The sequence below is a fragment of the Neovison vison genome, chromosome 3 (assembly GCF_020171115.1).
Source record: "Neovison vison isolate M4711 chromosome 3, ASM_NN_V1, whole genome shotgun sequence".
In the NCBI taxonomy this organism is placed as follows: domain Eukaryota; kingdom Metazoa; phylum Chordata; class Mammalia; order Carnivora; family Mustelidae; genus Neogale; species Neogale vison.
The window spans coordinates 197558627-197582848 of record NC_058093.1 but is presented as its reverse complement, the minus strand read 5'-3'; the positions used below and the strand labels follow the sequence as shown (position 1 = coordinate 197582848).

At 55.0% G+C, this 24222-nt stretch overlaps 1 protein-coding gene across 8 annotated transcripts in view; it reads left to right on the top strand.

Annotated features, from left to right (window-relative positions):
• The first annotated feature begins 931 nt into the window (after positions 1-931).
• The window catches only part of PITPNM2 (phosphatidylinositol transfer protein membrane associated 2), a 134270-nt gene continuing 110979 nt past the window's right edge, over positions 932-24222 (top strand). For 7 of the 8 annotated variants that reach the window (XR_006383920.1, XM_044243450.1, XM_044243453.1 and 4 more), the window contains exon 1: positions 932-986. The gene's annotated coding sequence lies outside the window, so the exon portion shown is untranslated. Of the gene's footprint in view, positions 987-7277; positions 7326-24222 lie in introns of those variants that run through there. The other variant, XM_044243448.1, reaches the window with a different exon arrangement.

Sequence of the window (24222 nt, the reverse complement as noted above, 5' to 3'; positions counted from 1 at the left end):
ATGAATCTGTTTCTGATCCTCTTCCAGGTTCTTTTTGAGGTCGGGGACTAGAGCTTCACACATCCCTTCTGTTAACACCGCTCCCGCTACTTCTGATGACCAAGGGGCATTTTCATCTTTCGTGCCCAAAGCGAACGTATTCGGTACCGGGGAGAGAACCCCCTGCCAGCCGCACACCTGGTCTCTGGCATTTAGATTTGGGCCTCATGAAGTCGTACGCGGTTTGTTCCCCTAGATCTGTCGGCTTACTCCCTAACTTCGTTTTTAAGAAAGCTACTTAAGTGACGATCGCCGCAAGCCTACTCGTCCCCTTCCGCGAGGGCACTTGGCGGCTCTAGCGCGGTTTCAAGGACCGCGGGGTCCGAGGAGCCGAGCCCCCCCCGCCCAAGCCCCTCCGTCCCCCGGGCGTGGAAGCGCGAGCCCCGGCCGCGGAGGGGAGACAGCGAGCCGGCCCGAAGTTCGCCGGCGTTCTTCCGGCGGAGCCCAGCCCTCGGGGTGGGCGGGGGCGGCCCCTCGCCGGGACTCGCCGCCGCTCCCCGCGCGGCCTGACGGAGGCGCAGGCCCGCCGCCGAGTGGGGGAATGCGAGGCGGGACCGGCGCGCACGGGCAGCAGCGGCCGCTGGGGCGCGCGGGGCACGGCGGCGGCGCGGCGTAGAGCTGTCCAGCCCGTCCGCGGGCGCGCCCGGCCCCGCGCCCCGCCGGCCGCCGCCTCCTCGTCAGCCTCGACCGCCGCGGCCCGGCGCGCAGCGCGCACACCCGCGGGGCCAGCACGTGCGCGCCCGCCGCCCGCGCCGACGGCCGGGGAGCATGACCGCGGGGGCCCGGCCGCTCGCCCGGGGCCAGCTGGCGGCGGCGGCGGCGCGCGGAGCCGCGGGGCGCAGCCGGCCGGGTCGGGGCCGCGGGGCCCGCGCCTCCCCGGCGGCGTGAGGCGGCGGCGGCGGCCCAGCGCGGCCGAAGAGGACGGAGCCGCGGCCGCGCAGAGCGGGGTGAGTGTGTCCGCGGTCCCGGCCGGAAGGCGGCGCGGCCGGGACCCTCCCCGGGGCTGCCAGCGGACCCCGGAGAGCCGGGCGCGGGGCGGCGACCCCGGCCGGGCGGCGGCCCCGGAGGCCCCGGCTCCGCCGGCCCGCGCGCCCGGGAGGGAGGGAGGAAGGGCGGGGGGAGGGTGGGGGAAGTGGGAGACCCGGGCCCGGCCGCCCCGCGCGGGGAGGAGGGTGTGGCGCGCGCCGGGACCCCTACCTCAGGAAGTCGCCCCGGAGCCCGCGCCCCCGCCCTCCCCCCCCCCCAGACCCACCGGCCCTCCGGAGTCGGGCCCCAAATGCTAATTTCCCAATTTCCGTCGGTGGCGGCCGGGGCGCGGAGAACTCCCCTCCCCCAGTGGCAAGTGTCACCGCGGTCAAGGGGCAGGTGTGTGTGCGGTGCTGGGCCTGTCCGGTCTGGCCCGCGCTCCTGAGGAAGGGCCCGGGAAGGGGCCGGGAGGAAGTGGTGGGCTCAGCCCTCTGTCCAGCCTTCTGCCGTTTCCCGCCTGCAGCCGGACATCCCTCTAGCTCTGGCCGTGGCTGGGTGGGTTGTCTGGGGCCTAAGCCTGGGGTGTGGCCCTCCGAGAGGGGCCAGAACTTAGAGGAAGGCTCCAGGTGCCCCTGGGGCTGGAGGAAAATCTGGCCCATCTCCATCCTGAGAGTCTCCCTTTGCTGTTGTAACCTGAGGCGCCGCTGTCTTAGGGCAGGCAGCTGCCCCTTCCCCCCTGCCCCTCATCCTTTCTTATCAGGGGCAGGGCTGATGGCTGTTTGGGGGCGAAGGGGGACACTTCCTCCTCCCCCATAATGTGCAAATACCATCCCCCCCAAGAAACCCCAAATCAACATTCTAAGTAAACAATGTGCTTGCTAAGCAAATGTCATTTCAAGGCAAGTCCTCTAGCTTTGTCCCCTTTCAGTAGACCTGCTGCCCCTATATAGAAATTCTAGATTCCTCATTCTACACTCCTCTCCCTACATCTGACGCAGGGGCTGGGGTGCTTCTGCAAAGTCTCAGGCTTGCCCGCGTCCCCCTCTCCATAATCGGGATTCTCTAAAGGACACCTCATTTGAGCATCTTTCTGGGTTCGCTACCAGCTCTCACCCCAGTCCTCATCTGGGAGTCACTGAAGCTGGTAGGACAGGGCCCTCCCCGTCCTTCCTCTGGACCTGAGCTAGCACCAAGGCCCCCAGTGTGACTGTCTCTGCTCCAAAGTGTCACAGCACTTTAATGTCTCTCGTGTGGCTCTTATCGCTGTCTGCCTTATTTTACAGTTACTTTTTGTGCCTGCTTTTTATCTCCTCTGCTGGCTTTTGAGCTCCTGCAGGAGAGGCCTGGAGTTTGATTCGTCCCCAGTCCCCGCCCTGGCTCAGCACTGTGGGCACAGTCCCTGGCTAAATGGAGTCAAAGCCCCCTCCCCAGCTTGCCTCTAGGGCCCCAGCTCCTCTGGTTCCTGGACTTTTGCAGTTAAATTGTCTTTCCTGTCTTCGGAGTCTGTGTGTCCTGATGGGAAGAGATTCCCCAGCCCTCTCGCTTTGGGTTAGGTAGCATTGTTTTTCTTGTAGGGAGTGACTTGCTAAATGACGAGGGCAGTGTATACTTTGCTGTTCTTTGGGTGCTGAGTGTGGAATGGCCCTTCTCTCTGGCCTCCCACAGCTCTCGGTGTGTGGCAGGCAGCAGGGTAGAGACCTGGACTACCCAGGTGGAGGCTCCAGGCCTGGCTGCCCTTCCGTGTCCGCGTGCACTTAACGAAGTCACTTGGTTTCTACTGGTCTGGGTTTGGTCCTTAATGAATCTGAGAGAAAATTCCTCTGCATGGTACAGGCCCCTCAGGATCTGGGCCCTGCCTCCTCTCCTCTCTCTTATCAACTTTCTATTATCAGAACCCAGGCTTGTCCCCACAGGCCTTCCTAGGGAAGGTTGATCACCTTTACCCTTGTGCTACCCTAATGGGACACACCCTGTGGAACGGCAGGCACCTGTTTATAGGCGGCCCCCAACCTCCGACTTAGGATACGTCTGGGGGAGCGGTGCTTGAGTGCTTTTCTCTGTATCCCCAAGGCCTGGCTCATGGTGGGCTCTCAAGGAAATGTTGGGTGAATGGCGAGGGGTCAGCTCCGATGACGTCAAGGGTCCTCACCCCAAGTCGACTCTCGTACCTTCTCTCTCGGGGGATCCAACTTTCCTCCCTCTCTGAGGCCAATATTAAAACCAAGCAGACGTTCTCCTCGCCATGCCATCTGGTTACGTCTTTCCAACTTGGTCTCTGAGAAGAACCAGTCATGGAGGATGTGCACTGACACATAAAGATTAGAAGAGGAAACTTCTGGTCCTTCAAGATCGTTGCCTTGGTGCTTTTGAAAAAGATGTCGTGGGCCTTGTACTCTAGACGGAAGGACTCTGAGGATCTGGCTCCTGGGGCCTCCGTGCTGGGCAGGGGCCATGGTCAGAGTCTGCAGTCACGCGCTCGCTCGCCACTGCTCAGCTGTGCCAACAGGAGATGCGCTCCTTTGCAGACAGCCATCGGGAGGCCAGCTTCACCGGATCCCCTGCCGCCGGGCGCGGTCTTTGCGTCGCTTCTCCATAGCTCCTTCCCTTGATGTTGGTTCGGCTTTTACTGGGGACCCGGGGATGTTATTAAAGGGAGCTGTGGCCAATCTACGTTTGGTTTGCTCTGAAGCGGTCGCAGAGGGCATCACTCTCTCTGTTCAAGGCTTCCAACGGAGCGTCGCATGAAAAATTTCTCTTCCGGTTGAGGGCCAGGCATCCTTGGCCTTGCCTGCAGGAGACTAGGTCGCTGTACTTCCAACCATGAGAAGGAACAGGGAAAGAAAACTGCACTGTGTGTCTACTCCGTGCACATGTTCTTCCCCTGTTTTCTCAGAGAAAGAAACTGAAACACAGGGAGATCCACAGATTTGCCCAAAGGCTCTCGATTTGTACCCCATTTTGCCTGAGTTGCCCCTTGCCGCTCGCACTTTCTGATTGATTACGGTTACCTTTTTTTTTCCTAAAGATTTTATTTATTTATTTGACAGAGAGAGGCACAGCGAGAGAGGGAACACAAGCAGGGGGAGTGGGAGAGGGAGACGCAGGCTTCCTACTGAGCAGAGAGCCTGATGGGCTGGATCCCAGGACCCTGAGATCATGACCCGAGCAGAAGGCAGACACTTAATGACTGAGCCTCCCAGGCGCCCCATGATTATGGTTACCTTTTCTTCTTGGCTTCCAGAATGCTTGATACACAGTACAGTGTTCTGTTCAGTAACATCCCGAAAAGGATGCTTGTTTTTGGTCCGAGAGCTGAGAGCAGAAGGCAGAGCGTCTCCTCGTTCAGCCTCAATCACACACCCTGGGAGACTCAAAATTTATCGCCACCCTGCACGTGTTGGCAAATGACTGCGTAAGCCCCATGAAGATTACTTGTATATTCACTGAGCCTTCTGGTCAGCATGTTTTTTTTTCCTATTTCCTTTGTGCGTGCTTGCGTGTGTGTGTGTGTGTGTATAGATCCCTCTCTATTCTTTTTTTAAAAAATATTTATTTATTTTGTTTTAGAGAGATAGCGTGCACAAATGATGGGGGCGTAGGAGCAGAAGGAGAGGGAGAGAATCTCAAGCCAGATGCGGGGCTTCATCTCATGACCCTGAGATCATGACCTGAGCTGAAACCAAGAGCTGGGCGCTTAACTGACTGAGCCACCCGAGTGCTCTTCTGTTTGTATTCTTTATAAGTCATCACAAAAGGCTTCTGGACATCAGGATAGATAAGTGAGTTAAATGCAATAAGTAACATTGTACATAAAACTTAGGCCAGCTCACGGTGTGGTTAGGGAGAGGTACCCCCCAGTTAACACAGGTTGTGTGTGATAGGTGTCACCTAAACGGAAGGCACAGGGGCACCCGGTGGGCTTCATTGGTATAGAATGCGACTCGATCTCACGGTTGTAGGTTTGAGGATCACGTCAGGTGTAGCGATTACTCAAAAATAAAATCTTAAAAAAAAGTATTTAAGTGGCAGGCAGCATTCAGAGGAGGAGACGCCCTTTCTGGGTAGGGAAGTCAGGGCTGACTTCCTGGAAGAGGTGGAATTTGAACAGGCCTTGAAGAATGGGTTGAGTTTTAGTGGCCACAGCACCTGTAAAGGTGTGTGGGGCTTATAGGGTCTAATCACAAAGGGCCCCACCAGAAAAGTTCTGGTATGAAGGGAGAGGATTGATCTGAAGGGTGAAGTGTGGGGTCTGATGATGCCTTTTCCCATTGTCTCCAGCCCTGGCAGAGTGCTTAAGAACATGGGAATTGGGAGGGTTGCACCGTGGTAAAGACTAGAAACTGAGGCCTGTAGCAGAGAAGCGACTTGCCCAGGACCCCGCTTTCAGCCTGGAACCCAGGTCCCCAATTACCAGTTCAGTGCTCGCTCTTGACGCCAGCAAGGAGGACGGCAGCAGCCTTGCGCGTTGGCCCATTTCTCCCCTAAAACGGGTATAGGGGTACTGACTCCCTCACCCCCTTGCCCAGCAAACCCCATGACAGACCCAGGCTCCAGCTTTATGGCCGACGACGTAAAGGGCGCTGTTGGAGAGGAAAACTAGCATTTGCTTTCATTACTCATGTGAACAACTGCCCTTGCCAGAGGACGGCGAGAAAATTAACCAACAGGCTGGGTTCTGGCAACAGACGCGTCAAAAACCCAAGCCATAGCCTCGGAGAGGAGCATAGAAAAAGCAATTTCCCATCTTCTCCTGCTGAAGTCCCTCACCCTTTGCAAAGCTTTCCTGTTGTGGGTAGGGGGTCAGGAGTCGGGGTGCAGGGGAGAGGCAGAGTCACCAAAACAGCAGCAGGGCTCGGGGGAGTCTCAGAGCCTTGGGACAAGCAGGGTGTGGATGTGTCCCCTTCCAGCCGTGGAGTGAGAGCCCTGCTTAGTAAAAGACCTCCAGGGAGGATACATGGTCTGGCACGTGCGCACACAGCCCAGGCTCCCTGGTCCCAGCCCTTCTGTCTCTGCAGTGCCACCAACACACCCCATCAGGGAGCACAAAACCACCAGCCCAGGGGACGGACCGGCTCAGGTTCCCGCGTGCCTCTGCTCACACGTTTGTTCCCCGATCAATACCTAACCCCGTTTTATGTTTCCGTTTGAAGATGCCGTATTTCACAGATGCTGTTATCCATTAACACTGAACACAGCCGCCGCCGGCTGACACTCACACCTGAACGAGGCTTATCTCGCTCAGGTATTTCCTCCGGGAGGCGCGGCACGGCTCAGAAACAGAGCACCGGGCCGGGGGCCCCTTCCGAGGGTGAGGCGGCCGACACAAGAGGACAAACGCGTGAAAAATGCAGCATTGCACGGATCCCGAAAAGGATGCTTGTTTTTGGTCCGAGAGCTGAGAGCAGAAGGCAGAGCGTCTCCTCGTTCAGCCTCAATCACACACCCTGGGAGACTCAAAATTTATCGCCACCCTGCACGTGTTGGCAAATGACTGCGTAAGCCCCATGAAGATTACTTGTAGCGAGTAAGGAGTTCGTAAATACGAAATCTGCGGATAATGAGGACCAACTTGTATGGGCAAAGCATGTCCACGAAGGCCTGTTTGAATGTGAGCGCCACGGCATTCCTCAGAGATAAGGCCCGACTGTTGCCCAGATTTTACAGAGGGCAGAGTCGGGGGGCAGAGAGGTATCCTAACCCGCTCCTTCTTGCACAGGCCAAGGTTTGCACCCACCCCCGCTTCGGCCCTCCGGCTTGGCTCTTCCTCATCTGTGGCCGTACTTGCAGTCCGATTCTTGTCCCCTCATGTCTCTCCCCATGAAGGGACCTCATGGGCTATCTCTGTCATCGTGTCTGTCCCCATGGTGTCCCCAGCATCTAGTACAGGGCCCCTCAGTGGTGCGCAGTACAGACAGGGGACTGGAACCTGGGGCTGTGGAATCCGGGCTTTGCTGTCTCAGGTACCAGAGAAAGGAAGAGCCCTTGGCATCGGTACCCTCCTTTGGCTCCCCTGTGCCCTCTTCCAGAAGGGCACCCACCTCACCTTTCCACAGCCCTGCTGGCCACACACGCGCGTGCACACACACACACACACACATACACACACACACAGGGAGGGTCAGCGAGCCCACGTGGGTCCCTATGACTGCTCTTTGCTGAGAGGAGCTGAGGGCAGTCCTTCACCCAAATGAACGACCCACTTAGGGAGGGGTTTCAGGCCAGGGTGGGGCTTCCTGTGGCCTCACATCCTGGCCTTCTTACTCCTGGCAACCTTTCCAAAAGCATTTTGCCCCGGTGCCCTGTGAAGAGCTGGAACGTAGGTAATTCAGATGCCCGCTCGTTCTTCTCTCCGAGGCTCTGTTTCCCCTTGCAGAGGTGGTTCCTGGTGATGGACAGAATTTTCTCTTTTGGCAGCTTGGGGTCCTTCCACCTCGGCCTCCGTAGGGTCTGGCTGACTCATCGGCAGGGCTGTGGAGCCCAGTGCCAGCTCTTTCCCCCACTGCTGGCCTGCCAGGACTGAGTCAGGCTCTGCAGCCTGCTGGCCTTACCTGGCCTCGTGCCGCCAAAGGATCCAGCCCCTGCTGGGGGGCTCACGGGGCAGCGGGGTGCTGTGTCAGGCTAGTGGAGGGGTGGAGGGCAGCACTCTGATGGTGGAGGGTACTCCCACCTGTCCTCCCCGCCGGCCCCTGCTGTCTCTGCAGCCCTTTGAAACACCGTCTCTCAAAGGGGGCATGGGGGTGGGAGTGTGTTGGCGCAGAGTAAGGAGACCATTTCCCTTTTCGGTGGAGAACAGCTGCCCCCGGGCACAGCCAAGAGGTGGGGCTTCCTGGCAGGTCTGAGAGCTCGGCTAAGGGCAGGTTAGCCCTAGAGAGTCCCCTCCCCTCCTCTGTCCTACTGGAGGGCTCATTAATTGCTTTGCTTTTCTTGGCAATTTGTAAGAGCTGACTTTTCACTTGTGTTTTCATGAGAGGGGAAGGAAAAAAAAAACAACCCAAACATGTTCTGCAATGACAGTTTTTCCCTCTTGGGTAATCACAATGGAAAAAAGCATTTAAGGCCTTTGGAAACCACACATAAGTGCGGCTCAACGAGGGAGGGGGTGAGGGGGGGAGCATTCATCAGGGACGGCCAGACATGGAGGCAATTCGGCGGCTCCCGTGTAGGGAAACAGTCATTTCGCGTGTATTTTGGGTTCGCTGGCCACAGCATATTTCCATCAGTCCGCCAGTGTTGTGCATCTGACAGGCCAAACGTTTATTGTGGTTGAACCATCTGGGAGGTGGGAGGGCTGCAGCCTTCCCCAGTGGCAGCCTGTAACTAAAGGAAATTTGTTCGATGTGTTCAAGAACCCACCGCTAAAACACCATTAATAACAGAAGCCTCAGGAGTTCTGAAAGCACACACGCTCGTTTAGCCATCCACCGGACGTGCCTCGCCCAAGACCTCATTTTTTCCTATGCGCGGGTGACATTTTCCAACACAGTGAAGCAAAGTTCTGAAGTGGCCCCTTTAATTGGTCCAGAGCCTGGTGTGTATGAACCCAGTGCGGAGAGGAGCTCATTAATTTGTAGCTGGACGCCGTGCCTCCTGTGTCTTTGCTGCGGGAGTAGCGTTGAACAGATCCCTCCCTGCATTAGTATGCAGCATGAGCTCCCGTCCTGCGCTGTGAGAGAGAACGCTAGCTTTATCTCACTTTCTAGCCTTTGGTGACTCACTGTGGCATCGTGAGTCCGCGGGAACCACTGCTGACCCGCTCCGGCCGTCCTGCTCTGCTTGGGCACCGCGGTTTACAGCCCCATTTTTCTCTCTTACCTCTGTGATTTCCCCTGGCTGAAGGTCTCTTTCCCGAAGAATGTTCTGCCTGACTCTCCAGCAGGGGGGAAGCTAGGAATTCAGAATATTATGGATCGAGCCGGGCAAGCCGGAAAGAGCCCTGGAAAAAACCAAGTCCAAGGCTTTGACCTTTCCACCGGGAGGAATGACTTTCCATTTCCCTGAAACCTTAAGATCCTGGGGCTGGGCGTGGAGCACAGTGGAGACTCAAGGACACGGTGGTGAATGGAGTCTGGCTCATAAATTCTGGGCCATCCAGTTCCCTCACGTTTGTCCTGGTGATCTGGTTGCTGCAGGACTGGGGTTCAGAGGGTGTGGGCTAGTAATGGCACGTGTCTCATACCCAGCTAGGTTGGCCTTTCATTACAGGCTTTTCTAGATACTGAGATTCCTGCTCCAGGAGAAGGCGGCTCTTCCCTCTGGAAACCATAGGGGGAATCCCTGGTCTGGCCCAGCGGCTCCTCACGTGGAGGGATGGTGGCTTGTGTGCCTTCAAATCCCCAGTGCCCAGCACAGTGGCTAGTGATGACTCGGGGCCAGATGACCACGTTGGGAGAGGTCAGAGGTGAAGGGCCATCTCTCATATATCCACCTTTTTACAACACTCTCTGATACGCAGAGTGTTTCCGCCCGATGTGCTTTGTTTGATCTCTTGTAAGTGCTGCTGTGCCCATTTTACAGGTGAGGAAACCGAGGCTCAGAAGGGTCATGGTTTGGCACCCAGTGCTTTCTCCCTCCGTGTTTCACACATGGGGTCACTGTAGCTCAGAGAGGTCGTGATTCGGGTCAGCCACAGAGGAAGCACCCTCTTGACCCTGCGTGGTCCTGACCCCTCACACTCGTGTTCAGTCCCGTCATCACACACCCGTGCGGTGGTGTTCTGTCCCATTGGCATTTCCTGATCCGGTTCAGGTTCAACAGTGCTTGTATGATCCTTCTCAGTTTGGGTTTGTATGCGTTTTTCTTGCTGCTTTTCTTTTTTTTTTCCTCCAGAGGGGAAAACAGAATTCCTTTTCTGTTGGTTCTGCAGCTTTTACCTTTCCAAGAGGCCAGAGGGCTCCCAAACTTAGAGCAGATTCCCCGAGACAGGGTTGTGTGCTCTGAGGTTGTGGCTATCTCTGGATGCGATGCTGCGGCCAATTTCCGGCCCCGTTGTCCAGTCTCCGGCCCTGTTGTCCATTCTGCCAGCTGTGCACCTGGGAGGCTCACGATCGGAGACATGAAGTGGGGCCTAGGGCCGCTGGCTGGGTCTGGGGCCTTTTATTCCCCCCTGAACTGGGTACAGCTTCCCTCCCAGTGGCGACTGATGGCCGGTCTGTCCCTGTGGGGAGGGAAGGGGGAAGGCAGCATTCAGCCTGAGCCTCCAGAGTGAGCTGGTCCAGAATGGGGAGGCCTCGTTCACCACCCACTCTGGGTTCTCATCTGGGGCTGGGTCTGCTTGGTCTGCGTCTGTCCCTTCCTCTGGCCTGACATCCTTGGTGTCTCAGGGCTCCTGCGGGCAGGTGAGCTGAGGGCCTGTGGCCCTGGGCTGAGAGGAGCAGGTGGTGTAGGTGGGCCTCTGGCTTGGGTCAGGGTCCCTTCAGCAAGCGTTACAGGGTTGCTTTACCCAGAGGTCTAGAGGCGTATGTCCAGAGAGACGGGCTTGGGTCCTTGGTCCAGACAGAGATCATCCCTGGAGCTCCTCACGCTGCATACATCACCCCCTGGATGACTGTCAGGCCAGTCGGCTCCCAGGCCAGGTGACACAGCCACTAGTGGGGCTCTCAAGGACAGGGACCAAGTTATCCCTCTTTGGCTTCCTTAGAGTGCCTTTCCCTGTTGTGAACTTGGAGAAAGGGGTTCGCGAAATCTCTGAATGCAAGGAGACGTGGGGCAGATGGCCGCTTGCCTGACTGTCCCGACTGGGGCTCGGGAGAACCCAGCAGGATTCCTAGCCTCTGGCTATGCTCAGGCCTGGACGCAGAGGGAAAAGGGGGGTTCCAGCCTGTGCAGCCCCCGGGAGCCAGGGAGCAGGCGGGAAGGGCTGCTTTCCTTTCCTTTCTGCAAATTGAAGTGAAATTCACAGAACATAAAATGAACCGTTTTTGAAGTGGACAGTTCGGTATTGGATAATCCCTTCACAATGACATGTGAGCACCACCTCCGTCCACTTCCAGAACATTCTCATCACCCCAGAAGGAAACACCCGTCAGTAGCCACTCCCCACCCCTCCCCCAGCACCTGTCTGCCTCTCATCTACTTTCCGTCTCTATGGATTTTCCTATTCTGGGCGTCCCACAGAGAGGGAGTCGCACAATGTGCGACCTTATACGTCCAGCTTCTTTCACAGAAACAGGACACTTTCGAGGTTCATCCGCATTGAAGCAGGGGTCCGGGCCTCATTCCTTTTTGTGTGGGCGGTGGCACACACACCATCAAATTCACCACCCGAGCCAGTTTTGAGTATCCAGTTTGGGGACGGGAAGCACTCACACCGTCGGGTGACCCTGCCCCTGTCCGTCTCCAGAATGTGCTCAGCTCCTGCCAAGTGAGCCTCTGTCCCCATGAAACATGGACGCCCTCTCCGCTGCCCCCAGCCCCTGGTGGCCACCCTGCCACTTCCCGTCTCTGTGAGCAGGGCTCTTCTGGGCGCCTCATGTCCGTGGAATCCCAGTGTTTGTCCTTCTGTGACCGACTGACTTCACTGAACATGATGCCCTAGAGGTCCAGCCCTGTTGTAGGTCGTAGTTTGTGACTGAACTGCATTGTGTTTTTTTAATTGATTCATTTGTGAGACAGAGAGAGACAGAGAACATGAGCAGAGGGAGGAGCAGAAGGAGAGGGAGAAGCAGGCTCCCCACCAAGCCGGCAGCCTGATGTGGGGCTACATCCCAGGACCCCAGGATCATAACCTGAGCTGAGGGCAGACGCTTAACCGACTGAGCCACCCAGCAGCCCCTGCATTTTTTTTTTTTTTTTCCTTTTTGGCTGAATCATACTCAGCTGTATGGTCGGGTTGTATTTTGCTTATCCACTCATCTGTCGATGGACGCTTGGGCTTTTTCTGGGCCAGTGAGTTGCTGACTGTGGATGGGACAGTGAAACAGCCAGGCTCAGAGGGCCTGGGGGTCCGGAGGCAGGAGTTGTACCCTTTCTGAGGGGTGTGGCCTTTGATGGTTGCCCCTTTCTGCGCATGGGTTGCCGTCTCCATCCAGTGGGGTGGAGACGCTCCCGTGCAAGGAGGCTGTGGGGCTGCAGCGACTGGACGTGTATGTGTGTTGGGGGGGGGGGTGCTGGCACACTGAGTCGCCGTCTTCCGCCCAGGGATGTGAGGCCTGGTGGTACCTGGCCTTCTCCCCACCTGGGCTCCCCTGTGACACCCACTTGCTAGAAGTTTCTCTCCCTCATGAGGTTCTAATGCCAGCCCCAGGAGAAGTTGGTAGCTGTGTGTCCTGCCTCTTGGTGGCTTTCAGACCACTTGTTGATGCCTGCTGATGGTAGTAGGAGACACACGGCCTCCTGAAGCACTGTCCCCTGGGTCCCTCCTTCAGTGCTCCAGGAAATCAAAGCCAGAGGGATGACATCGGCAGCCTCTTGGGGTGGCTGAGTCAGAGCAGAAAGCCAGCCTGGAATTCACTAAGTCACACTTGCCTTCATTAGGCTAATTAACTTTCGATGTGAATTAGCTTTATGAGCTGATTTCGGAAATCCATTACCATCCCAGGGCCAGCTTGGTGAGCAGAGGTGCCTCAGAAGCTGTGCCGTACATTTCCATATCCGCCAATTAGGCATGCTTAATTATTAACCTAGGGCTGGGTGGCTAATGAGGGTTTGCATTCAGCATGCTTTGTTTGAGAATTCTAAGGCTTTTAAAAATTAACCAAAATAGTTAAAATCGTACTAGGAATCCTAAGTTGTGACCCGTGTTGCAGATGACTTAGAATGTAAACTGAGGCGGGGGTTGATTTGTGGAAGTTCACGTGGTTGGAGAGTGGAGGGGGTGCGTTCCATGTGTACACTGCTGGCCAAAGGCTCATGGTGGGAGTTCACTGGCTAGGCCATCCACAGAATTACCGCCTCCCAGGTGCCCGGGTGACTGAGATCTCCAGGCACCTCTTCTGACAGCCCTAGGCCGTTAGCCCCGCTGTACAGAGGAGAGCACGGGCCCAGAGGGGAACAGGACTGCCCCACGGACACGCAGCTCAGAGACTCAAAGCCGGGCGTTCTGGCCCTGAGACTCCGGGCTCAACTGCCCCTTGAGATGGTTTACCCCACCACGGACATACTTGGGAGTTAAGTAGGATTTTGAGAGTCCACCCGGGAGTCTAAGCATTATGTAAACTTTCTTTTCTTCTTTTTTTTTTAAGTGGACGAGCTTGTCCCAGGGTACACTTGGAGAAAAACACTTCTTACTTCCCAGCCTTAAGTGGAACCTCCCAAGGCTGCGGTGGCAAGAGTCCTTGTTTGTGCCGGAACGCTTGTGCCCGGGGGCGGGGCACTCCTTGCTGGCCGGCTGGCTGGCTCTCAGCGCACGGAGCCCATGTGCCTGGGACCCTGTGGGTGACAGGCTTGGCCAGCTCTTCCAGGGGCATCACAGAAGGTGATCTGTGTCACCAGGGACCCGGCTCTGCTGTCCCCTGTCTTTACTGCCTTTCCTTGCTGCTTAGGTGTTGGTCACCGAGGGGCACCGAGCTTTGGCAGGCCCCCACGCAGCTGGAGCCAAACAGATGGGGGTTTCAGGAGGTGGAGGTTTTATTTTTAGCCCCACAGCCTCTGTCACTATGGAGATACCAAGCCCAAGCTGGGGACCCACGAGGCTTCATGCTTCTCCTGCCAGCGAGGGGAGAGGGTCCTTTATCCTTCCTGGAACTTTGTTCCCTGGGCAGCCTCAGCTTCTTCAAGACCTCAGTGTGTGTGTGTATGTGTGTGTGCGCGCGCGCTTGTGTGTGTGTGTGTGTGTGTGTGTGTGAGTGAAAGAGACAGACAGACAGACAGGCAGACGCTGCTACTGCTGCTCACGGTGAGGAAGGATAAGAATGCGCTCTGGGGCCCACCTGGCATGGAGGCCAGTGTCCACAGCCACCCGTGTTCCGGTGGATGGCAACAGGAGACCCGAGGCTCCACGTGCCCTGTGCTGTGTGACCTTGGGCAGGTTGCTCCCTCTCCCTGGGCTTTCTGCTTCCTCACCTGACAGGTTGGGAATCTGGTGACGTAATCCACTGGGGGCAAACTTTGTGGCTACAGTGAGGTTTGAATGCCATGAGTGTGTGAGTGTGTGTGTGCGTGTGCGTGTGTGAGCGTGTCCAGTCAGTGTGACGCCAAGGTCACCCTCCATAGATCATCCAGCGTTTTTCCTGCTCCTTCATCTTGTTCCTTTTCCCTGTCCTTTGGCTTCTCCATTCAAAAGTGGAGAAAGAGGAGGTTGGAGGGAAAAAGCATTTGGTCCTTTCCGTACATTACCATAAAAGCTGTATGGAGGGAGGTTGAAACCTACCCCTCACCCACGACTGACGTGCCGTCCGCAGAGTTGATGAAAATACTCTCTTCTGTTCCGGGGCGAATATGCCGCCTTGCCTCCAGTGGAAAGGGGCACTTGTTGCCTTAGCTCCGTCGCTGTGGTGGTAGTAAGCGAGCTGCCGAGGGGCTGAAGCCTTTGTCCAGAGTCACGCAGCGGGTGGCACAGGGGCTGAGACTAGTCTCCCTCGGCTCTGCGAGCGGCACCCTCTCCGCAGCTCCACATGGGATCGCGGAGGTCAAGTGGGCACGGGCCCCGCTTTTCAGAATCCTCCTTTTCAGATCTCGGGCTTGGCTATTATCCCAAAATCGGAAATTATGAGCGTCGATGAGGGTACGGGGAGGTGTGAAGCCTTGTGCGCACTGGTCGGTGAGTGACGCGGGCAGCTGCTGCGGCCAACAGTCTGGGGGCTCCTGAAACGGTGAGACAGTTGCCCCGGGACCCAGTGGTTCCAGCACTGAGGCGGGGACCTGAGCAGGTGTTTGTACGCCATGTTCCTGGCCTCACTGTGCACAGCCAGAAGGTGGGAACACCCCAGCTGTCCATCAGCCGATGTGGGGACAAACGTGGATCTCCAGCCAGTGGAATATCACTTGGCCATAAAAAAGGAGGGGAGGGCGCCCGGGGGGCTCAGTTGAGCAACCACCTCCTGATTTCGGCTCAAGCCGTGATCTCAGGGTCGTGGGATCGGCCCTGCGTCGGCCTCCGCGCTCAGCCCAGAGTCTGTGTGAGATTCTCTCTCCCTCTGCTTTTTTGCTCTTTCAAGCAAATCAATCTTTTTAAAAAAGATTTTATTTATTTGACAGAGAGAGGCACAGCAAGAGAGGGAACACAAGCAGGGGGAGTGGGAGAGGGAGAGGCAGGCTTTCCACTGAGCAGGGACCCTGATCTGGGGCTCAATCCCAGAACCCTGGGATCATGACCTGAGCTGAAGGTAGACGCTTAACCGACTGAGACACCCAGGCCCTCCTAAAGAGATCTTTTAAAAAAAAAAAAGGAGGGTGTACCACACAGTACAATGTGGGTGAAGCTCAGAAGTATAAAGGTGGGTAAAATGAACCCCACAAAAGAACAGTATTGTGTGATTCTACTTGTACGCGGAGCCCAGAGTGGGTGCGTTTACAGAGACCGGAAGTAGAACGGTGGTGACCGGGGTCTGGAGGAGGAGCTAGTGTTCAGTGGTACAGAGCTTCTGTTTGTGGCGATGAAAATGTTCTGGAAATCGTGGTGGTGGTTGCATACCACTGAATGTCCTGAGTGGCGCACTTAAAAATGATTAAAATGGCGGGGGGAAAAAAAAAACAAGAACAGCCCTAATCAGGCTTGTCTTGGCATCTCAGGGGAGACTTGGGCTGGGTCCCACCTTGCTTTTACTTTCAGGGAGCACAGAGCTTCCCCCCAGCCGAGGCCTCCCAGCTCAGCAGCAAGCCTGTGCACTGGTCCCCCTGCTCTCTGGGGAGGGTGTTCCTGGCAGTTAACGGCCAAGCCTGGTCCCTGTGTGTGCATGACATCCGTCTCTATGGAACACTTGTGCACCTGACGTCGGGCATGTCCTTTTATGGCTCTGCTTGCTCTCAGCGAGTGGAAAGATAAATACCTTTTCAGAGAGCAGATGCCATCTGCCCAGGGTCCCTGGCGTCCACAGCTGCAGAGCGAGTGGGAGCCGGCTCTGCTGAGGGCAGGTGCAGCTGCAGCCCCCGGGGAAGTGAGGCGGGGGTGTGCGGAGGAATGGGGACCCCGCACGTGGTTGAGGCCCCGTGCAGACAGCGTGGGTGTGTGGCCCTGCCACGGACCTGCCAGGAGCACCAAGTGGGTCACCTGGTCTCACCCAGCTTCTGTTGGCTCACCGCAGGCTTCCCAGAGTTTGGGCGGCGCAGCAGAGGTGCGGCTGGCTGGGAGGGTGAGGCCTGTGCACTGGACAGAGGGGGCGATGTGGTTGGAGGCGGTCCAGGCCACACCAAGCTCCCCCTGTGCCTCTTGGAGCCTCCTGCTGTAGGCAAAGCCCAGGCTGCTTCTCTGTCGTTGCAGTTGATTCTTGGGGCTACGTAAGGCACACCGTGGGGCTCGAAACACGGAAACTTCTAGAGGTCAGAATGCCACGTGTAGGGCGTAGGCAGCATTGGCTCCTTCTGGAGGCCCTGGAGGAGAATCTGGTCCAGGCCTCGCTCCTAGCTGCTGGTGGTGGCCAGCCATCCTCGGTGTGGCTTGACTCGCAGACACACGACTCCCGTCTCCACCTCTGTCTCCATATGGCTGTCCTCCCTCTCTGTGTGTATCTCTGGCTGTCTTCTTGTGAGGACACCAGGCATATTGGGTCAGGGCCCCCCTTGTCCAGTGTGACCTCATGTTAACTAAGGTATCTGTAAAGGTATCTGATTTCCAAATAAGGTCACATTTTGAGGTTCCAAGAAGAACATGAATTTTGGGGGGCACACCTTCGGCCCAGGGTAGTCTCCATACCAGTTGAAGGAATGGGTGAATGACCAGGGAAAGCCATTCAGGTGTGTCTGTTCAGGTGTGTTGGTACAGAAGGTAGGGACATCCCTGTTGACCTGGGTGTGTGAGAGGGTGGCTCCAGGATCACCCCGTTCTCCCCAGCATACCCTCCGACCACTCACCTCTACACCCTGAGTTAGGCACCCTGGCTGCCTCCTGACTCAGGCCCCCTCCTAGGTAGAAACAAGAAGAATGTTTATTATAGAGAAAGTCATACACACCGGGGGTTCTCTGCTTCTTTCTGCCCAAGATCTCAAAGCTCTCTTTGTTTCTCTCCCCTCCCCTTGAAGCCAAGAAAGGCTGTAGGGGTGGCCTGTGGCCTTGGGCAAATCCGCTCTCCTCTTTGAACATGTTTCTACCTGTAGTTGAAGGAGGCTGAGCTGGGTGGCTCTGAAGGGCTCTTTTGCTCTATGATCATTTCTGTTCTACTGCGGAGGAAATTCCGGGCTAGGAAGACACGCCTTTGGGCTCCCCAAGAGGCAGGACCCATTTGCAGATGTTCCTGAGTCTTCTCTGCCACCTCCTGTAGGAAGCCCTCTGTGATTCACCCAATTCACATGTGGTTCCTGCAGTCCTCACTGTGCCCTGTGCGTGACACATGAAATCACAGACACTAGCTTGCTGTTCAGATGGTGTGCGTGCGTGTGCGTGTGTGTGTGCGTGTGTGTGTGCATATTATACTGGGTTATGGACCAGTCTCAGAAACATAAGCCGAAGATTATTTTCTAGGAGATGTGCTAAGAGCAGAAAGAGGGAAAGCCCTACTTTGTTGCTTTCAATAGAGTCCAGAAAAGCATTTGATAAAGTTCAACATCCGTTCCTCATAATAACCTAGAGACTGAGGGATAGACACGAGATCGCAGTGTGACAAAGGACATCTCCAATTCATAGCAACATACTCCTTAATAACGAAACACTGTGGCAGGATCTTGCAAAGTGTGTTCGAGGGGCACAGGACGCTATCGCAGACTGTGTCATGACAGTGTCTAGAAGCCACCGCTGGGAGAGGCGTCCCTCTGAGACACGCTCACCCCCTGCCATCGGTATTGAACATCTCAGTAGACCGAAGCCAGGCCAACGGGCTTGGAAAAGGAAATGGAGCTCCTGGAACTCCTGGAAGGGAGCTTGGAGAATTAATGTTTTGAAATGCATACAGTGTTCACCTTAAGTTTTCGTAGTGGACACACTGAAAGGAATTAGAAGTAGTGAGACAGCGTGGCGGCCAAGCCCCAGAGTAGGTACGCATCTGCCATCACTTTCCTAGGTGCCAGAGGTCACAGATGGGAAGATTGATGGGAAGAAGCACTTTAGGCCCTGGCTTGGGTGTCCATACCCTTGTTAGAAAGAAGAGTAATGGCCAGGCCGTCTCAGGCAGCTCCTGCCTCTGCTTTGCCTCCTTGGAGCCCAGAATCCCAGGGGGATGGTAGGGACAGTGATGCAGTGCAGAGCCTTCCAGATCCCTGCTGGGGTCAGGTCGAGGCTGTTCCATGCGGCTGAGCTTCCCATCCAGTGTTGGGGTGATGGAGGGTATGGCCTGGAGTCGGGACCCCGGGGTCCCAAGTCTGGTGTTCCCACTTTGTGTCTGGGGGGTTTAGGCTGAGCTCCCTGGAGCTGAATTTCCTTGTTGGTGACAGAGGGACCCCAGCGCCATCCTCGCACACTTCTGGGGAATCTCTGAGAATGTCTTGAGCCCCTTTGCATGTCATTTGGCTCTTGTTACAAAGGCTAGAGGCCATTGTCTTAGGCTCAGCACTGATCCTGGGCTGGGGACGCAACGTGTAGAAAGAGGACCTCAATATGTTCTCAAAGATGGGTGCTTAGGGTCACCTGGTGCCCTTGTCTCACATCCCCGCCTGACCATCCCCAGGGTGGCTGGTGAGCAGAGTCTGGGTGTCGGAAGCCCTGTGAGAAGCCAGAGCACAGATGAGGCCACATGTGGTCATTCGGATGAGGTCACCTCATGAGCTTTGGGGCCGAGGTGGTCTTCCTATGGCCCGGTAATGCTCCTGCTCCTTCTCGAAGCCCCTTCTTGCCTCCCTTTGCTGAATGGGGGACATTAGGTATAATTCAGTCTCTGAGGGATGGCTGACTCGCTCTCAGGTTGGCCCCACAAGGATGCAGATGGAGCTTGGCCACGGGAGCAGGACTGCTCAGATGGGTGGGCTGGGCCGTGGCTTCCACCAGCTCCCACTAATTCCTTGTTAGATAGCCTTCCCTTTTGCCGCTCTCTTTTCCTTTTCTCTCCTTGGTGTGGTTTTGCTGCTGTTAATTTTTTGCCTTAGTTTAGCCATGGTGGTTGTATGAGCCCCTGTGGAGCCAGTGTAACTTTCTAAGGACTGAAGTTCTTGGGTTCTGTGACAGCTTTGTCCTGGCAGCCCGGTGGCCTTGCGCTGCTGGTCAGCCAGCTTCTAAAGGGTCAAGGTTGCTGCCTGCTGGCAGACGGGGTCGTGGAGGTTAATAGGGCAAGAGTTCCCAAGCTGGGTTTGCACCAGTCCCTGGGGAGCTTTTAAAAAGTGTTATTGCCTCCCTGGAAACTGATGGCTTTTTGATCTACTTTCTGATTCTTTAGGAGTATGTGGTTCATGCAATTAAAAGGTAGACTGGAATATGGTCTTAAAAATATTTTAAAACCGTTTGGACCACCCGTTATTTTCTTTGCATTCTGCTATATCAAAAGAAATGATAAATGTTGGCTTTTAAAAAAATATATAGTTACTAAATTTTAAATTAAAAAAAAAACCTCTCATTTAATAAACTTCCCTTTAAAAACAAATTAGTTTAAGTGATCTCTATACACAGTGTGGGGCTTGAACTCACAACCCTGCGATCAAGAGTCTCAAACTCTTTCAAATGGGCCAGCCAGATGCCCCCCCTCTTTTTTAAAGATTTTATTTATTTATTCATGAGAGACAGGGAGAGAGAGAGAAACGGAGGCAGAGGGAGAAGCAGGATCTCTGCTGGGCAGGGAGCCCGCTGTAGGACTTGATCCAGGACCCCAGAATCATGATCTGAGCTGAAGGCAGACGCTCCTGAGCCAGCCAGGTGCCCATCAGATGCCCTCTTGTCCAGTAAACTTCTAACAGCAACTTAGCCGTGCTGTCCGTGGTGTGTATCTTCCTCTAATGAGTCTGCTTTTTCTACCAAGATAATCAGTTATCAACCATGGTGTTTCCACTCTCTTCCTTTCCTAACAACTCAAGACTCACAGCTTTCTAGTCTTCAAAGAACATTTATAATTTTTCAAATGCTTTTCTTCACTATTCTTTCACTTAGTCATCTACTTATTTTTTCATTTATTAAAAAAATTACAAAACGCATACAAAAAATTGTATGTGACATTATGCCAGGCATTAGTGCATTTTAAAAATAAATTAGGTAAGTTTTTTTAAAATTTTTTAATGATTTTATTTATTTATTTGACCCAGAGAGAGATCACAAGTAGGCAGAGAGGCAGGAAGAAAGAGAGGGAGAAGCAGGCTCCCCGCTGAGCAGAGAGCCCGATGCGGGGATCGAGCTGCAGGCAGAGGCTTAACCACTGAGCCACCCAGGCGCCCCTAGGTAAGTTTTTGATTTATGAGAACTTAAAACTCATTGGTTATGGGGTGCCTGGTTGGTTCTGTGGGTCAAAGCCTCTGCCTTCGGCTTAGGTCACGATCCCGGGGTCCTGGGATTGAGCCCTGCATCGGGCTCTCTGCTCTGCAGGGAGCCTGCTTCTTCCTTTCTCTCTGCCTGCCTCTCTGCCTACTTGTGATCTCTGTCTGTCAAATAAATAAATAAAATCTTTAAAAAAAAAATCCCACTCATCGGTTATGATGAAATAGTAAAAGAGAGGACGGAACCGCTGGCCAGCTCAGTCAGTCAACTCAGGGTTGTGAGTTTGAGCCCCACGTTGGGCGTGATGGTTAGTTAAAAATAAAACTCAAACAAAATAGAGGATAAAGGCCATACTTGATATGAAAACCATTGTTTGGATTCACAAAGACCTTACACTTGGTACCAAGCTGACGTGTTTGTAGTCTGGTCCGCCGTTTCCCTATTCTGCTCCCCAGGGGTGACTCCCCTCGCTACGTCTTGTGCATGTGTGTACTCTTTTGGGAAGATTCTCTGCATAGACAAATATATGTTACTTCGGAAAAAACCACACACAGATGGCTGCCTACCGCTGGGCTCCTGCTGTTTGGACTTAACAATTGGTAAATCGTGGCAGTGGTCCTCTGTTGGCTCACTTAGCTTGCCCAGGCCTTTTTAACGATGGGCTTTGTGGAGGAATCGTGGTTAGTTAAATCGGTTTCACGGAGTTTTGTATTGTAATGGCAGAGGCGGCCGCAGCGAGTCTCCGAGCTGGTATGGAGGTATTCACGCGAACACCCTCTCCTGTCCGCGCATCGCATTCCCAGAAGTCAAGCTGCTAGGGGTGTTTTCCTTGTTTCCCGTAGCTGCTGCTAGAGTGCTCTCCATAAGGGTGGTACCGATTTACACTCCCACTTACAGTGTGTAAGTGCGAGGCGGTGGTTTTTAACCTCAAAACCCCAGGCAAGGAAGAGCTTTTAAGTAAAATGAAAATCTGGAGAAAACCGTGTGAGAGCCTTTTCCACCGCAAAGGGCGGCTCCAGCAGAGTTCCTGGCACAGCCAGTAAGAACGCCGGTTCCCATTAGGTGCCCACTTGTACACGGCAGGGAAGGGGGCCCTTGATTCCTTCGGGCAGGTGGTGCCTTCCCAGGGTGGGGGGTCGCCCCCTCCTCTGTCAGCTTGTTCATTACCAAGGATCTGAGAAGCACCAGATGCTTTAAAAATGACACTGGGGGGGGGGGGCGGCGCCTAGGTGGCTCAGTGGGTTAAAGCCTCTGCCTTCGGCTCAGGTCATGATCCCAGGGTCCTGGGATGGAGCCCCACATTGGGCTCTCTGCTCAGCAGGGAGCCTGCTTCCCCCTCTCACTGTCTGCCTGCTTCTCTGCCTTACTTGTGATCTCTGTCTGTCAAATAAATAAATAAAATCTTAAAAAAAAAAATGACACCAGGACCTGTAAAATTAACAAAATAATTTTGCTAAAGTAAGGACATTATTATTTTTTTTTAAAGATTTTATTTATTTATTTGACAGCGAGAGACACAGCGAGAGAGGGAACACAAGCAGGGGGAGTGGGAAGGGGAGAAGCAGGCTTCCTGCTGAGCAGGGAGCCCGATGCGGGGCTCGATCCTAGGACCCTGGGATTATGATTTGAGCCGAAGGCAGATGCTTAACGACTGGGCCACCCAGGTGCCACAGGACATTATTTTTAAAGAGCTATATGACCCACAGATGTTTTAAGGGGTACAGAGGATAACACATTTCTGGTGAGGGATGGTGGTGATGTTCCCACAAATGGTTAAGATGTTAAATTTTGTGTCCTCTGTGATTAACCACATACACAGAAAAGCAAGCGTTCTCTCTCGTGAAGAGGACACTAAAAAATAGGAAAGACCTAATCTAAGAATGAAAAGAGAATATATGTGGCTTTTTGAACAGTTTGCTTCATTAACAGTGTTCTCATGTCACCTTGAACTGGCAAGAGCTTGGTGGTGGCGGGTGCTGACCTCCCACTGGGGTGTGAGAGCCAGTCTGGAGGGTGGGAGACAGAGACCTCCCTGGGGACAGAGCTCGGCTGGGCCTGTAAGGGCTCTGTGGTCCCTGAAAAGATCCCGTCTCTGACGTGAGGGCCTGAAGCTGACCTCCCCCATCTTGAGGTGCTGTCTTGGAAATGAGACAAGAAGCTTGTCCCTGGCCTGCTGCTGAGTGTTTTCTGAGCCTGATATGAACGCCGCTGGCAAGCAGGGACCGGGTGCAATCTTTGTCACCATACTCTTGTGCCCCCAGGGGCTCCGATAACATTTGCGAAAGGAGCATTTGCCTTGTCCCACCTAGAAGCTGGGGAGGGGAGTCGACGTCTGAGACTGCTCAGAGGCGCTGAGTAGGTGCTAGGGCTCCAGGGATCTGACCCGCGTGGAAGAGCATCCCGGAGAGGTCGCCTAGCTTTTTGCACTGTCCCCTTTTTGCACTGTCCCCAGCAAGAAGTGCTGGGGTGTGACCAGTCGAGCCTCTGCTATTAGAGGTTGTGCGCGTGAGCTGACTCATGCAGGCAACCCTGCTTCAGTGGAAAATGGGCCTTGTGATGTGTCTGGCCATGGCTCCTTGGTCCATGTGTGGGTCTCTGGTCCTCACCCTGCTTGCAGAGAGCGAAGCCCGTGTCCCAGGAAAGAGCAGGCCCCTGGGTTGGTTCTGAGACTGCAGAGAGCCCCCCTGATCGGGGCCAGCATGTCCTGGCCACCCTGGGACTGGGCGACCCATTCGCGGTCCCTTCGAGCCACAGTCTCAGCCACGCTGCACAGCTCAAACTCCGATTCCAGGAGGCAAGCAGGCCGCATGGCTACCCGGGCCCTGAACACCCAGTCTGGGGTGTTTTAGGTCTTAGAGGGTTAAAGAGCAGTGAAAGAGCCCAGAGCGCTGTGGGTTCATGGTTGACGGAAACACAGCCCCCCCTTCCCGACGGTGCACCCATCTGAAAGCCTCTGTCACAGCTCGAAGCCACCACGGGAGGCCACCCAGACACCTGTGACGAGTTTCCATTTGACTCACGTTCGTCAGGAAGGTGACATGACCTCCAGATTCGCAGGCCGCTGTGATCCCAGAGCTGACCCAGCTCCGCAGGTAGGCAGCGAGCGTACGCCTCCGAGCGTACGCCTCCCGTCAAGAAAGTCGTTACTTTTGAACAGACTCCAAACGGTACTTTTTTGCTTTTACTAAAATTGAGCAAATAATAATAAAACAGCCCACCCGACACCCTGTATTTCGTTGTTTGTTTGTTTTTTTTTAAGATTTTATTTAACAGAGAGAGAGAGATCACAATTAGGCAGAGAGGCAGGCAGAGAGAGGAGGAAGCAGGCTCCCTGTTGAGCAGAGAGCCCGATGTGGAGCTCGATCCCAGGACCCTGAGATCATGACCTGAGCCGAAGGCAGAGGCTTAACCAATGACCATCCAGGTGCCCCACCCCTGTATTTCTTTAAAAAAGGAAAACATTTAATGCCAACCCAGAAATTCAGGTTGGTATCACAATTCAGCAGAGCCCCATGGACAGAAGGAAGAAGCTCTCACTCAGGCAAGGTGCAGGCCACCATCCTCTGTCCTCCGGGAACCACGACCCCAGAGCCCTGTCCCTGCTCCACCACCCCTGAGGGTGACAAAGCTTCAGCAGAAGCAGCTTCAGACGCTGCCGCAGCCCCATGGGATCCTGGAGAAGCCCCCTCCTCCCCCACAAAAGTGGCTGCAGAGTTAAGTGGTCTTGCCGAGCGAGGTCTTGCCTGGAGCCCTCGAGGCCTGAAGGCAGCCTTGATGGATGGAAGGAAGACTTACTATCG